This window comes from Crocodylus porosus, unplaced genomic scaffold, assembly GCF_001723895.1.
Source record: "Crocodylus porosus isolate Cpor-Errol unplaced genomic scaffold, CroPor_comp1, whole genome shotgun sequence".
In the NCBI taxonomy this organism is placed as follows: domain Eukaryota; kingdom Metazoa; phylum Chordata; order Crocodylia; family Crocodylidae; genus Crocodylus; species Crocodylus porosus.
In genome coordinates, this window is record NW_017728934.1 from 5,071,001 (window position 1) to 5,085,870 (window position 14,870).

The 14,870-nt window shown below is 46.5% G+C and overlaps 1 long non-coding RNA gene across 1 annotated transcript; it reads right to left on the reverse strand.

Moving 5' to 3' along the window:
- Positions 1-5,846: 5,846 nt before the first annotated feature.
- Positions 5,847-12,590, reverse strand: LOC109317488. The gene is made up of 3 exons (XR_002103055.1): positions 12,513-12,590; positions 7,464-7,469; positions 5,847-5,857 (listed from the first exon to the last, which is right to left on the reverse strand). It is a non-coding gene; the product is annotated as an uncharacterized LOC109317488 (long non-coding RNA).
- Between the last annotated feature and the right edge of the window lie 2,280 nt (positions 12,591-14,870).

Consider the following 14,870-nt stretch of genomic DNA (forward strand, 5'->3'; position numbering starts at 1 on the left):
TCATTTGTGAGGAAGCATTGCTTTTCAGGAACAAGTTATCTCTTTGGAACTGTCAGGATAGTTTATGGGAGCAAATTTCAGCAATAGGTTCTTTGTTGATGGTTCACTTTCACAATTAACTACTCAAGGTACATGGCTGGTTTCTTAAATGTCATTGTCTGTTCTCCTTCTTTGGGTTGGTATAAACTTTGTAAAGTCTTCAGGAATAATAAATTATTAGATAGATTTGGCTGAACAAGTCTGAACAATATTTTTTTCAGTTAAAATATGGTTCTTTTCCTAAATAGATTTTTTTATTCTGTTTTTGTAATAAAATCAGAAAATGCAGAATGCATTTTTAGTTTATCGCTGATCTCTCTCTCCCCTTTTCAGTGACAAAATAGAAGAGTAAAGAGGGGGAAAACTTGGAAAACAAAAGAAAAGACTTTGACAAAAATGTTCTAAGGTGGAAATGTGCTATAAAAATATGTATAGACAATTTAAAACAAACTGAAGACTGTGAAGACTGTGGAATGAAAGTGCCTTATGCCACTATTACAGCAGGTGCTTGGGGAACAGCTACCACTTCCAGAGCTACTCGAGCACTAACTGATTTTCATGAAAAACAGAATTTGGACTGAACAACATTTTTCACTACAAACATCCATTTTCCATGGGAAATTCCAGCTTTTCATCACATGGCATTGATCCTCAGCTCAGGCCTGTACAAAAGCAATCACAGAAATTGCTGAGGAAGAAATCATTTTCCCTTTCCTCAAAATGTTTGAGAGTTTAAAAAAAATGTCCCCATTCCAAATAAGGATAAAAAGGTGAAAAAACTCAAAAACTTCTGCAAACCAGAAATCTGAAAAATAGTTTGGTTCAGATCAGTCACAAAACATTTCAGTTGGTTCATGGCTAGTTGGAGGCCCTAATAATCTTTGATTCTTATGTCATTGGACCAGTTATATAGCTGACTTCTCTGCATCTAGGGAGAAGGAACCAGCAACACACCTATAGGCTGGGGAACACCCTTCTTGTTAACAAGGTGGCAGAAAAGGATCTTGGAGTCATTGCTGACTCCAGGACAAACATGAGCTGCCAATGCATGGAACTGGTCAGTAAGGCTAACTGCACCTTGTCATGCATCTGCAGATGCATCACAGGCACACGCAGGGAGGTGATCCTTCCCCTCTATGCAGCATTGGTCAGGCCGCAGCTGGAGAAATGCATCCAGTTCTGTGCACTGCACTTCAAGAAGGATGTGGCCAGCATGGTGAGGGTCCAGAGGAGGGCTGCATGGTCAGGGGGCAGTAGGGCAGGCCCTACGAGGAGAGGCTAAAGGGCCTAAACCTGTTCAGCCTCCACAAGAGAAGGCTGAGAGGGGATCTGGTGGCCATTTACAAACTCACCAGGGGGGACCAGCAGGAATTGGGGGAGGCTGTGTTCCCTGGGGTTACTAGGAATAACAGCCACAAATTGTTAGAGAGCAGGTTCAGGCTGGACATCTGGAGACATTACTTTACAGTTAGGGCCGCCAGGCTCTGGAACGGGCTCCCAGGTGAGGTGGTGCTCTCTCCTACCTTGGGGGTCTTCAAGAGGATGCTGGACAGATATTTGGCTGGGGCGATACTCAGGTCAGGAGATCGGACCTGATGATCTGTTTAGGTCCCTTCCGACCCCAAGCATTATGATGATTGCAATTTAGCCCGTGTTTATTTATTTTTCTACTATAGTTACATTTTGAACCTAAACATCATTTCAAACAGAAACAGCAGGATTTGTCATTTAAAAAATAAGCAAAACTTTTAGAAAATTTCAATTTTTTTCCAAGTTGGGAAATTCCTCCAAACTGGCCCTTTCCCACAGCAACTGAGGGGATTAACAAATTAGCATTTTCCAATGAAAAAAAATCCTTCATCAAAAAGCCTAGCGGATACAAGGTTGTTCAGTTCCTCTTGCCTCTCCTTTCAGTTCTTTCACCACTAAGCCAGGGCCTTTATTTATTCTGAGCCCGAGGAGCTGGCTCTCTGTGTACACCTGGCAGTTTGCAAGCGATACCACTCGCTCAAAGCTTTGGACTTGTCTAGAACAGCTATAGATACAGCTACAAGATCCAACTAGAATGGGTTGCTTTTGAAAATGGAACTGGTAAGAGATTGACCCTCAACTAACAAATACAAGGTTGTTCAGTGCCTCTTGCCTCTCCTCTCAGTTCTTTCACCACTAAGCCAGGGCCCCTTGTGTGCTGCCTGATGCAGTTTTCTTCCATGCAGACACAAAGGCACAACTGTTCCTCCCTGAGGAGGCAAGACGGTGTGAAGGATCTAATTAGAGGTTTTTCTGTCCCTCTCTTCTCTAACCCTACTCTGGAGACCTGTTTCTTTGGGCTTTGTGTCTGTTTCTGTGGATAAGAAATGCATTCATTGGCAAGGGAAGCTTTTTTTGTTATCTCTACAGATGCACTATATTCCAGTGAAAGCCCAGTGAATAGGGCTGCCAACCAGTGTCACCTTTGGGAATGCCTTCCATCCCCACAAGCAGGGCCTAGTCACTAGTCTCCTCTGAGCTGTTGTCTTTGTACTTTTCTACATAAAGCAGTCCCTGATACACTTTTCTTAATATAGAAACTGCACAGAAGTCAGTTATTTCTGCCTTAATCTTGCTGGTGCTAAATGGTGAACTCAGTGGAGCTTCAGGAATCTCTTGGAGAGTGCTGGGGAGGTAAAAATAGCCAGTACTGCAGAAATTATTATGTATCGCTGAACCCTGTCATTCTTTATTAGCTGCTCTCATGTCTACGCAGCTTCTCCTGCTGGATATAATATGTATATACAGCATGACTGATGTTACATTGAGTTCTGGTCTTTACCATGGTAGCTTTAGATGCAGATGAGTAAGAAACAGAATAATTTCTTTGAAAATAGCCTTAGGCAGTTATTCAGCCCAGGAGAGACTCAAGCCTGCTAGTATAGCCACTTGCTGAGAGTTTTGAACTATGGGAAGAAAATGTGTGTCTGCGGCTATTGAACTACAAAGTGACACTAGTGCTGTTGGGCCTAAGCTATTTCCTATCACGTCAATGGCCAAGCTTTGCTTTTCTATCCTGACACTCACAAATATTGTTACATAGAACATGGCAAAGGGATAGCAATTATCATTAACAGCTATTCCTTTTAATAAGGCTGTGGACGGTTCTTCAAACTGTCTCTGACCTGGCATCTAAATCAGTAGCAGAAACTAGGCAATGGATTTAAATAGATTCTTCTGCATGCATTCATTCTTTGGCTGGATCCTGATGTTATCATAGAAAATTAGGGTCGGAAGGGACCTCAGGTCATCTAGTCCAACCCCCACTCAAAGCAGGACCTTCCCCAACTAGATCGTTCTAGGCCTTAAAACCCTGCAAGGATGGAGATTCCACCACCTCTTTGGGTAACCTGGTCCAGTGCTTCACTGCCCTCCTAGTGATAATTTTTTTCCTAATATCCAACTTAAACCTCCCTTGCTGCAACTTGAGACTATTGCTCCTTGTTCTGTCATTTGTCACCACTAAAAACAGTCCAACTCCATCCTCTTTGGTACCACCCTGCAGTTAATTAAAGGCTGCTATCAAATCCCCACCCCCCAGCCTTCTCTTCCACAGACTAAATAAGCCCAGTTCCTTTAGCCTCTCTTCATAAATCATGTGCCCCTGCCCCCAAACCATTTTTGTTGCTCTCTGCTGGACTCTCTCCAGCTTGTCCACATCCTTTCTATAGTGGGGGTGTCCAAAACTGGACACGGGAGTCCAGATGTGGCCTCACCAGTGCAGAATAGAGTGGACCAATTACATCTCTCAGTTTGCCGGCAACACTCCTACTAATTCAGCCCAGTATACTGTTAGCCTTCTTGGCAACAAAGGCACGCTGCTCACTGATATCCATCTTATTGTCCACTGTAACCCCCAGGTCTTTTTCTGTGGACTCATCATCTTTCTTGCAAACTCACAACCTGTTTAAAACCAGGGTTGTCACATTTTTCTAACAACTGTGCTCTGTAACTTATCTAGTTCAGGAGAAACAAATGCCATTGCAGTGTTTTAATGCACCTTTCATAGTTTGTCTTTCACTTGCAGTGTATTGAAACAAAAGCATCCTCTGTTTATTATCTACCTCCTCAATGCAGAGGTCAAACCCAACCCATGACTCTCATTCCAGACATTTAGTGCTGGGAATCTCCCAGGTATGGTATTGCCAAGGAAATCTTTACAAAGATCCTGTTGTAGAAACAGCCTTTGTCCAGGATTTGGATGCTTCTGCTTTTAGTTCTAGGGACTTGCAGGCAGGCATGAAAATTGCTGCATGTATTTGGAGGGTGGTTGCAGTGGCCACAGGTTAAGGTTGGTTTTTATTTTACACAAAGGAGATAATTAGGTTCTCCTTATGGCCATGGGAGATGGCAGGAGTTGGAGCTGCAGGAAGACAGACAAATATCCCAGCCAGCCTGAGTGGAACGGGCTGCTCACTGCCCAAGTGCCCTCAATTGGCCCCCACTGAAGTGCTTGGAGATGGCTGCTGCTCATAAGCAACAGCCTTTGCGGTGTTCTGCAGGCTTGCAATAACGTAGGTGTTTCCTTTATCCAGCTTTGGTGTCTGATGTGTATGCTTAGTTCTTGATTCCTGGCTCTGAGTTTCCTAGTCTGACTCCTGGCCCTTGGTTCCTTGTTGACTAATCTGGTTCCTGTGACTTAAGTACCTAGTCTCCAGCCCCTGTCTATCTTTATCTAGCCTCAACCATTGCTGAGCTGCTGCCTGGATCTTTCTGCAGCTTTAACCTCTTGGTTTAGCTCCTAGTCTGCAGCTCCTGCTTGCATCCCTGTCTAGTGGTTGGATTCTGTAGAATTCATAGATTCATAGATGTTAGAGTTGGAAGGGGCCTCAACACATCATTGAGCCCGACCCCTTGCCTGGGCAGGAAAGAGTGCTGGGGCTTATCCTGCCTTCTCTTAAAGACCCCCAAGGTAGGGGTGAGCACCACCTCCCTTGGAAACCCATTCCAAATTTTGGCAACCCTTACTGTGAAGAAGTTTTTCCTGATGTCTAGCCTAAATCTGCTCTCTGTCAGTTTGTGACCATTGTTCCTTGTTACCCCAAGAGGCGCCTCAGTGAACAGAGCATTTCTGATCCCTTGCTGTGTCCCCCTAATGAATTTGTAGGCAGCCACAAGATCACCTCCCAGCCTTCTCTTGCGGAGGCTGAAGAGGTCCAGGTCCCTCAGGCTCTCCTCACAGGGCTTGTTCTGTAAGCCCCTAACCATATGAGTGCCTCTCCTCTGGACCCTCTTGAGTCTATCAACATCCCTCTTGAAGTTTGGCACCCAAAACTGGACACAGTACTCCAACTGCAGTCTGACCAATGCCGCATAGGGGGGAAGTATCACCTCCTTGGCTGTATTTGTCATGCATCTGCTGATGCATGATAAAGTTCAGTTAGCTTTGCTAATGATTTCATCACACTGACGACTCATGTTCATCCTGAAGTCCGCTGTGACTCCAAGATCCCTTTCCGCTTCTGTGCTGCTGAGGGGGTCACTTCCCACCCTGTAGGTGCGCTGGATATTTTGCACCCTAGGTGCAGCACTCTGCACTTGTCCTTGTTGTACTGCATCCTATTGTGTACTGCCCACTTTTCTAACCTGTCCAGGTCTGCCTGCAATTGTTCCCTACCCTCCAGAGTGTGCGCTTCACCCCACAATGTAGTATCATCCACAAACTTGGACAGAGTACACTTCACACCACCATCCAAGTCACTGATGAAGATATTGAAGAGCACAGGTCCAATGACCAAAACCTGCAGGATCCCACTACCCACATCCTTCCAAGTCAACATCGACCCCTCTACTATCACTGTCTGGGTGTGACCACTAAGCCAATTTGCCACCCACCAGACCGTGTAAACATCTATGTCACAGCCTCCTAATTTATTTCTGAGACTAGGATGAGATACGGTGTCAAAGGCCTTACTAAAGTCCAAGAAAATGAGATCCACCTCTACTCCTGCGTCTAAGCATTTTGTGACCCTGTCATGAAATGAAACCAGATTGGTCAGGCACGATCTACCTGCTACAAATCCATACTGGTTTCCCTGCCGCATTATTTTTCCTGCTGGACTCCCACAAATATGATCCCTCGTAATCTTTTCAAAGCCCTTCCAATGATGGAAGTGAGACTGACTGGCCTATAATTACTCGGATCCTCCTTCTTCTTTACCTTTTTGAAAATTGGCCCTTTTCCAGTCCTCTGGGACCTAACCCAAGCACCACGAGTGCTCAGACAGCCGTGCCAGTGTTTCTGCTATGACACCGGCCAATTCCCTCAGTACCCTTGGATGCAGCTCATCCGGGCCTGCCGACTTGAACACATCCGTCCAAGTGACTCTGCGCCAAGTCAGCATCACCAGTTGGTGGGCTGGTGTCCCTCTGATGATCATCTAAGAACCCATTAGGAGACTTATCTTGAGCCCTGGTCAGGAACACTGAGGCAAAAAACTCATTGAATAGCTCAGCCTTGTCCCTCCTGTCTGTCACTAATTGCTTGTTCAGTAGGGGTCCTATGCTGCCCTGCACCTTCCTTTTACTCCCTACATACCTAAAAAAAGACTTTTCGTTGTCTTTAATTTGTGTTGCCAGCCTCAGCTCTGTAGTTGGTTTGACCTTTCTAACTGCCTCCCTGCAAGTGCGGGCCAAGTAGGTATACTCCTTGGTAGCTTCCCCCTGCTTCCACTGCCTATATGCCTTCTTTTTGTGCCTTTAGGCTTCCCTGAATTTCCTTTTTTTAGCCAAGAAAGTTTTTTGGCTCCTTTCCCCCTTTTCCCTTGTACTAGAATAGTCTCTCTCTGTGCCTGAAGGATCACCTCCTTTAGGAATGACCACCCTTCCTGGACTCCCATCTTGCCAATTCTCCTATCCAGCAGTGCATCATTGACTAGACTCCTAAGCACACTGAAGTTATCCTTCCTAAAGTCAAGCACTTTCACCCTGCTAGTTATCTTACCCACCCTACGCCTGGTTTTTGGACTTTCCAGGCTTGTGCCCTTACCCCTAAACCCTTACCTACCCCCCCCCCCAACACACACACATCCGAGTTGTGCCTATGACAGAAAATCTTTCTATAAAAGTGTATTGTCATAAGCAAAGTTGTGGCTTCCCCACAGGACTGGAGAAAGCTTTCACTGAAGCACAAATATCTGAAAAAGTGGCAATTAGAACACAATAAACAGACCAACTTGATTTCTTGTACCAATATATATTTTTTTCATTTTTTTCTAGTACAAAATTATTTGAATCCAGAAGAATAGGCCTCCATTGCTGAAGAGTTAGCTTAACACCTGAGAAAATAAGATCTTTTTAATGACATCTCTATTGTTTGAAGACAGGCTTTAAGACCTAGGGAGAAAAACTGTGTGTAAACCTTTATCCTATTACCAGTTGTGCTACTGACCCACTTGGACCTCTGGCAAGGCCTTTCATCTGCCAAGGAGAGGTGTGTTAGGCTTCACTGAGGTTTGTTAAATGTTTAAACTTTCTGGATGAAGTGCGTTGGAGAAAGGGAAAGAAAGCATTTGTAATGAATGGGGTTCTATTTTCTCTCCTGCTCTGCTGCTTACCCTAGAGGCACAGTGACTGAGCAACTGGAGCACTGGAGTCAGATCTGGGTCCTATTTTGGGTTCATCCACTGACCTGCTGCATGACCTTGGAGAAGTCATGGCACTGCTCCATGCCTCTGTTCCCATCCCTGTGTATACAGTAAACTCTTTGAGGCATAGGCTGTCTCACAGTGTGTGTGTGTGTGTGTGTGTCTGTGTGTGTGTGTGTGTGTGTGTGTGTGTGTGTTCAGCACTGAACACAACAAGGCCTACAGGTGGTACTGTAACAGTGCTACTAATGAAGGCATATCTGCAGACTGTGTCAGTAATAGCTATTATTAGGTACAACTAGCTACCTGCTGTCATTTATCTTAGCATTCTCCCTAGGCTTTAGGTACAATTTTGTTCCAAGTTAAAGCCCATCTTTTGCTAAGCAACTCACTTTTTACTGGCTCTCTGGGGAGGCACGTAAGAGAAAATTGAAAAGGAGAGAGAGTATAGATTTGTCCCCTGTCTTTGCATTTTTCACTTTAGAAATACCTTATCAGTTCTTACCTTCCTTATGGTTTTTATAGAGTTCTCATTTGGAGGACTAAGGAATGTGGAGTGGGAAGATAAGGAAACCAGTGAACCTGTAATTTAGGACTGTTCTAAAATGGAGAGTTCTGCTACTGAAACAATGTCAAGGGTGTATTGGATAGACCCATACAGGTACAACCCCTTGTACAGGCGAAATCCAAGACTCCCTCCCAGGAGAGGTTCTTTAGGCTAAGAAAAGCCTAGAATCCAGGTCTCCACTTGGGCAAGTTCTCTAACCATTAGATCACCGGGCAAAAGGTGGCCTGTTGTTCCTCCTTGGTCAGGTATATACAGGGTACACCTAATGGATTGGGCCCGTCTCAAGTTCTAGGCCAGGAGGTTTCAACCTTTTTTAACGAGTGCACCGCTTCTCTCTCAAAGTTGCAGCTCATGTACCTTTACACATTTTTTCTTGTTTTTAAGGAAGCGGGGAGCAGGGCAGATCAAGGCCCCTGCAGTGAAGGAAGAACTGGGGCTGGGGCTGGGGCTGGAGTTGAGGCTGTGGTTGCACAGCCGGGGTCAGGCAGGGCAGAGCATGGGACAGAGCTGCAGCTCATCCGGGGCACATGGGAGGGAGGGGTTGGCTCCCACCAGTGCATGCACCCTAGGAGGGCATGGCGGGCATGCCCCTGGATCTGTGCATGGGGCTGAGCGGGACAGGGTAGGCTGGCCCAGCAGTGGAGGAGGGAGTGGGGCTGGGGCTGCACAGCCAGGGCAGGCTGCTGTTGTGGGCTGGGGCCAGTGCTGGGCTCTTCCTGGCAGGGGCTGGGCTAGGCTGCGCTCAGGGCGGGCGGCAGCAGTACTGGGAGAGGGGGCTGGGGGGGCTACTGTGAATTCTAGGGTGGCTGCAACCCACCCCCCGGACACAGCTGGGAAGAACCTATCTCCTCTCTCCCAGTGGTGCCCCATCATGGTTGAGAACCACTGATCTAAACTATTGTACTCAGCTTCTCAGTAGGGCTCTTTAGCTTGGGGAAGGGTGGTGCAGCTTTTTTGCTTTTGGAACCCAACCTAGCTCGTGAATCTCTAAATGGCACTTAAGTATGGCAGGTATATGTACTCTGAGATGGTTTAGGCCAGGGCTATCCAAATGACAGCTCCCAAGTTGTTCTTGCTCTGGCAGCTGGGAGCGAGGTGGAGTGCTGAGCTGTGTTTGTGGAAAAGGGAGCCGAGCTGTGTGCACTGCTGGTGGGTGGCACACACGGCTGAGAGGTGGGGGGACCTGAGCTACTTCTGAGAGGGGGAACCTGGGCTGCCTCAGCTGTAAGTGTGGTGGAGAGGGCACTACCCAGCCCATGCAACTGTAGGGAACCAGGGGGTTGTGCCTGCCTGCAGCAGTGTGCAGCCCTGGGGTCTGCAATCTGTGTAGTATACAGGCACCCAGCTGCCTGGAAGTTGGGCAGTCGTGGTTTATGCTGGTGCAGCAGAGGAAAAGGGTGGTATGTTGAAAACCAAAGGTCCCAGGTCAACAGGAACACAAGGAAATGATGTGGGTTCAGCCAGAGCTTTTTTCTTTTCCATTTTTTGTGGGGGTGGCAGGGATGGGGAGAACCTGCAGCAAGAGGGGTTATAAAGATGCTGGAAATGAGAAGTTATGAGAGCTTTGCAAGGGAAAGAAAAATAGACTAACTACACAAAGGGATGGTGCACAGGAATGAACTAGTATAACCAGGGAGAAATGTTCAGAGAGTGAGAGAGACAGCTGTAACCCCTCCGGGAAAGTAAGGATAAAAAGTCTACAGCTGAATCATATAATAACTCCAGCAGTTAAGGTGTCACAAGTCTTCTTGTTTCGAAAGGCCTTTTTCCCTTTGCTTATAACAGGGGTTTCAAACTCATCTAGCCCTGTGCACTGGATGAAAGGTGCAGGATCAGCACAGACTACGGACCCCGCCATGCTGGATCCAAAGCATGCAGCACCCACTCCAGCCAGTCCCGGACCCAGTGGAAAGAGACCCGGCATCCCGAATATTTGGCTGTCGTCATAGGACCAAGCCACCATGCTGGGATTCTTCCGATGGTACTGCTGAAGTTGTGGCACCGCAGCTCTCCTGGACTTAGTTGCCAAGCACCCAGGTCAGAACAGCAGTGTGAGCCCCAGGAACACTGTGGGCTGAAACTCAGTATCCTGCATTCCTGGCTGACACAGTGGGAACAAGCGGAGGTGCTGCTGGGGCTCCAGAACTACAGGTTTCACCCAGATACTTGGGAAGGTCTCCCATCAAGGCTGTGGGCCAGATGACTCCACTCTGTGGGCCAGATCCAGGCCACGGGCTGTAGGTTTGACACCCCTGGCTTATAACTTTGTCAAGTTTTCACCTTTCAGGAGGAACATTTTCAGACCTGGCCTCTACCTGGAAATGCTTTTGAAAGTTGAAGCAATAACTAAAACAACGACGTAGCGTTCAAAGGTAAAGGGTGAGGGGCTGAGGAAGAGATAAGATACCCTTTTAATGCTTAAATCAAGATTACCAAGACTGTTAAATTGTCACAAGATTGCAATGATTTGGGGTAGAAAGTCCAAAGTTTGTTATGGAAACAGTCCCTGAGCTGGATGAGAGCAATTAAGATGTCTGAAAAGATTTTGTTCACTCCTTTTAAAAATGTTAATTTTCAGGAAGAAATGATAAATGGTAAATTTTGACTCTTTTTTTGCATACATACATACAATACATTAATACATTAAATTGAAAATTGTTTGTTTAAAGTTTCCAGGCAAGACTACAGACATTTTTTCTTAACAGTTTGCAGCAACTTTGAAAATAAAATGGTTGCTGTCTCAGAAAACAAAGACCATTTCATACTGAATGGAAACCGTTTTGCAACCTTAGCTATAGTAGGCTGGCTCTATGGAATCTGCTGTGATACAAATACAATGATGACTTAGTTTCTTTATCTTCAGTTCGTATCACTTGTCTTTCAGGCAGGCAGCTAGCTCTGCTGCTATGTATAACATAGCATAAGGATTTGGGTTCACAACCACAACAAGCAGAACAAGAATCTTCTGCTTTTTCATCCTAAATTAAAAACACTAGCCCCAGGCCAAAAATCATGTCTTGGACTGTGAGATACTAGCTGTGGTTTAGAATTGTCATAATCCAAATAACATAATTAATATAAATGAGGTCTTTATTTGCAGTGGTCAGTTTAAAATAAAAATCCCTGGGAATGATAGGTATGGAACTATTAGCTGCTCTGGCATTTAAGGTTTTTCTATAGTATTAAATAAGCTTCTGCTCAACTATTTCCTTCCCATCCTCCATATATCTGGACTAAGAATACAGTGTAGGAAGGCCTCTTGCTTCTCAGGGATTGGCTTGAATCCAGCCTATTGTGAGACATGTGACAGCTAAAAAATGATAGTTTGAACTTCTCCGCAACTTGCAGTAAAAGTTCTCGGAGCATTCTACACAAGCTCACGGTCTACAAGACCTTTGTGAAGTACAGAAGAGAGACTGTAATCAGTCACTGAACAGAACAACAGGAGCAGTTTAGCAAGCCACAACAGTATAGAAGAGAAATTAATGCCTGGCTCAGATTTCCAAAAGGGACTTATGATGATGGGTACGGTAGTTGGTAGGTGCTCAACTTGATACCTTATGAAGATGTACATTTTTTTTAACTCCTTAATTAAAATCAGGCCTCAAGTGTCTCAAGTTGTGCACAGAAATTCACCAGTCACTTCTAACAATCTGGATCTAAGTTCTTGTTGTGCCGTATGGGCCTAGTTTTCATCCATAAATCTTAAAGCAATAAAACTTTGCTTTTTATGGTAAGTACACACACTTGGGGGGAGGGGGGAGTACAGAGAAGTGACTTGCCCACTGTAAGTGGAAAGTGCTAATTAGCATGCTCTAGCAGACTCAGTTAATCAAGTCTGCTCCAATGCACTGTAATCACTGTGCATCGGAGCAAGCGTCCCACACGTCTACAAGCACCAAAGGAAACCAGGACCCAGAGAAATGGAAACTGGCTAGTTTCTTCTTTATAGTCCATTTATCATAGGTTTCGGATATTCTCCAAATAATGGGTGCGACAGTTTTATGTGGTAGAGACCTGTGTTTTTTCCTCTCCTGTACTCTTCTGGGCACATTCCCCAACATGTCTGATTCCTCAGTTGTTCCTAAGAAGTGCATAAGAAGTGTCACACTGTGTTGGACCAATGGTCCAGTGTCCTGTCTCTGACGCTGGCAGTAGTCCATAGGGAGGATACTGAACAGTATGTATCTAGAGTGATCTATCTCCTGTTTATTACCCTCCCTGGCATCCACCACCATTGGCTTAGAGCAGTGGTTTTCAACCTTTTTTCATTTGCAAACCCTTAAAACATTTTGAATGAAGGTGCAGACCCCTTTAAATTGTAAGTGTGGGTATTTACAAACTTTTGATCGATCACAGTCATCCTTAGACAGCCTGCAGACCCCCAAGGGTCTGCAGACCACAGGTTGAAAACCAGTGCTTTAGAAGAGAGATCTCTTACTGTCCTGTTTAATAATAACAATTAATAGATCTATGATCCCTGAATTTGTCTAGCCCTTTTTTGAACCTGGCTGTACTACCTACCTCTACAACCGTCTGTGGGAATGAGTTCTACAAGTTGACTATGCGCTGGGTAAAAGAGTACTTTCTCTTCTTACTTTTAAATCCGTCTTCTGCTAATTGCAGTGGGTGCCCCTTAGTTATAGTGTTCTGGGATTTGGTGAATAACAATTGCCTCCTCACTTCATCCACACCCCCCCCATCATCAACTTCTAATATATCCCCTCTCAGTCATCTCTTTTCTGAACTGTAGAGTTATAGTCTTTTTTAGTATTTCTCAATATGGCAATTCCTTCATACCCCTAGCCATCCTGCCCTTCTCAGGACCTTTTCTAGATCTACCACCTCCTTTATGAGATGTGGAGACCACAACCATAGACAGTATGGTTGCACCATGAATTTGTGAAATGGTGCGTTTTTTGTTTTGTTTTCCAGTCCCTTCTTATTGATGCTCAACATTTTATTAGCTTTCTTGGTTACCACTGCACACTGAGCTGATGCTTTCAGAGACTATCTGCAGTGACTCCAAGGTCTCTTCTCTGAGTCATAACAGCGTGTTCACAGCCCGGCATTGCGTTTGTATTATCCCACGTTAAACTCAGGTTATTTTTCCCCGTGCACATTACCTTGCCTTTCCTCACAAGTCTCACTCAGCAGACAACACCCCTCTACCTGGACTTCCAATCCTACTCTATCACTCAGGCAAACGTGCCTCCTGATTTCCCCAAGAGGGTTACTGTGTGGACGTCATCAGTCTCTGGACTTCTGATGTTACTGTGCATCTCCAGCAAAACCAGGGAGGTGATTCTTCTGCTCTACTTAGCGTTGGTGAGACCGCAGCCGGACTACTGCGTCCAGTTCTGGGCACCGCGCTTTAACAAGGATGTGGACAAGCTTGAGAGAGCCCAAAGAGCCATCCGTGTGATCAGAGACTGACATGGCAAGCTATACGAGGAAAGGCTGAGGGACCTGGGACTTTTCAGCCTGAAGAAAAGAAGGCTGAGAGGGGACCTGGTAGCAGCTACACTTGGGGAGTATGTCAAGGGCTCGGTGAGCAACTGTTCACCAAGGCACCCAAGGGGAAAACCAGGAGCAATGGCCACAAACTCCTGGAAGATCGATTCTGGCTCAACATTAGGAAAATCTTCAGTTAGGGCGTCCAGACTGTGGAATAGGCTCCCTTCAGAGGTGATGCAATCGTCCACCCTGGAAATCTTCAAAAGGAGACTGAGTGCTCACTTCACTGGGGCTACCTGGCCCCAGCTGTCTTTCCTGCCTGGTGCAGGGGGCTGGACCCGATGATCTTCCAAGGTCCCCTTCGGCCCCTTCCAATCTGTGAAACATAGCCCTCGTGGTGTCAGGCAGGAATAAAGGATCAGGGCTTGCTGGGGGTAGGGTGGCTGTCATAGAGGACATCCTGGTTGTCTGCTACTCTGTCCTCTGTTGATAGGAAACCCGACAGCTTTATGTCCTCCATTTTTCTCTTCAAGGGAAAAAGTAGAGGACATGAAGTTATCTGGTTTCATATCAGTGGAGGACAACCGGACAGTCCTTTATGATGGCCACCCTTGTTGTGGGGTAATTTGTATGTGGGGATAGGCACAAAATGCAGCCAGGTGTGAAGCTGGAGCGAGAAGGAAGAGGAAGGCCCACATGAAAGTGGCTGCTGGGCACCAGTGGCTCCCGAAAAGAAAACCCGAGGACACAAAGGCGTCTGGTTTCGTAGCAGCCGTTCATTTGTGGCCATTCAGTCACAGGGCGCCGCTCTGTCCCTTCAAGAGAAAACAGAGGACATAAAGGCCCGGGCTGTGCCAAACGGCACCCTTCCTTCCCACTTGGGTTTCGGGGTGTGAACACAAGAGTGTTTCGTTTCGCATTTCACTTCAAGCCGAAACAGTGCGGCTGTTTCCACGTTTCGCCCGACCGCTGCGCTGGGGAAAGGAACACGCCCAGCTGGGCTGACTTCCCATCCCGGCCCCACGGTGGGGCTGGGGAGGGGAACCGCGCGCTCCGGCTCGCTCCCCTGCCAGCCGCGCGGGCCGGGAAGCCGCGGCGGGGCGGGATGCTGCGGGGACGGGAGGGCTTGACGCCGGCGTGGGGAGGGGCGCTGCAGTGGGCTCTGGCTCCCAGAGGGGTGCATTGGGCGC